The sequence below is a fragment of the Arachis ipaensis genome, chromosome B02, assembly GCF_000816755.2.
Source record: "Arachis ipaensis cultivar K30076 chromosome B02, Araip1.1, whole genome shotgun sequence".
NCBI classification, from domain to species: domain Eukaryota; kingdom Viridiplantae; phylum Streptophyta; class Magnoliopsida; order Fabales; family Fabaceae; genus Arachis; species Arachis ipaensis.
In genome coordinates, this window is record NC_029786.2 from 100,383,753 (window position 1) to 100,385,460 (window position 1,708).

Consider the following 1,708-nt stretch of genomic DNA (forward strand, 5'->3'; position numbering starts at 1 on the left):
CATGGACTTGGCAAAGCATTATAGAGAGAAGGTATGTGATAGAAAAAGGGGTTAAATGGCAGGTGAACTCTGGTGTGCAAATTAAAATTTACGAAGATGTTTGAGGGCTCAATCATGATAAAATTATTAAAATTATTGGGACAAATCAGATAATTGCATGAATCTTCAATGGCTAATATGAAAATTTACTCTTCCACAAGACATGTTTATTTAACAATTAACAGTGTATGCATATAAGATGAATCCATTTATAATAAGGTGAGTTGATATAGGCTATAAACTACTCATTAGTGAGCAAATTTCATCAATCAAATTAAGAAGATTATTTAACTTTAAAAAAAATTTAAAGATTGTAATTTGATTTTTCCTTGCAGTAATTGGTAAGAAACGAACAACATAAAACTAGAAAGTCAAATTTAAGATCTTTAGACGCGAGCCATTTGGAAAAAGAGAGGAGGCTTTTCATTGCTACCACTAGCTAAAATCAGAAGTTTTCCTGTTTTACCAAGAAGTCTTGAAGCACAAGTAACCACTTTCTCTGCATAGTGAAATCTGAAAAATATTGGTACCTGAAATGTGCAAAATTGGAAAAACCATGTCACACAATGTTAGTGTCATTGAAATTTAAAGTACCACCAATTAAAACACCAAAATACATAATTTGCAAACAGTGCAGAAGAAATTAATGGATAAACAGATCAATAAATTTTAGCCAGTAAAACGGAATCATCTGTTTATGGCCGCTAGTTACCAAGGTGTGGTGTTGCCGAGGTAATAATAAAATTTATAGCGAGGTTCCAATATCACAATTTCCCCTAAGAAAATTCCATCGAAATATGTCTCTCATAAAGCTTGGCAATTGCATACCTTGCAATAAAACCAACAACATAGGTAGGTAGAGGAAACATTATGAACCTTGAAACAGAGGGAGAAAGTTGAAAAGACACAATAGAAGCAGCAATGAACATGCATGGACAATGAACGTAGTGTGTCATATATATACCTAGCTAATTCATCATCATGATAGATTCATATATAATTATTAAATAATGAATTTTATAGTAACCATGCTTTTTATTTTTACCTCTCCTTGATGATTAAAGCTTAACAACTAACAAGTTATCAAGTAATGCATTTGAACTAGGAAATAAATACATACTAGGTGAATAACTTGGAACCTTGTATAGTGAAGAAAGAAAGAAGACCAAAGAGTCATGTTAATATGAAAAACGTTCTAGATTGGAAAATATGCCCTAGGCTCATTAGCTAGACGTAATACTGCTTCAGCTTCACTTAGATCTATCCGAAAGCATGATATAAATAGTGGACATTTAGAACCTTTTTTTCCTCTAATTCGACAATCAAGTACTAATTTATCGCGAATTTGAGTTCCATTCAAAGATTTACTGTTTGCCAATGAATTGCTATATGCATAAGATAAAATTTGAATTCCATCACTTACTTAAGCGGACGAGTAAATTAAGTAGAGGAGGTGCAGTAATCTATTCCATCATTAATATGCTAAAGTATTTTTTCTTGTGGAAAAATCAGTAAAATTCTAAGAAAATATCTCTCAATAATATATTGCATATTAAAATAAAAAAAGATTTTATCAAAAACCAAAATATGGTATACTCCAACAAGTTATTTATAATGCACGGATATTAATACAAATTAAATATAGAACACAACAGGACACGAAATATGT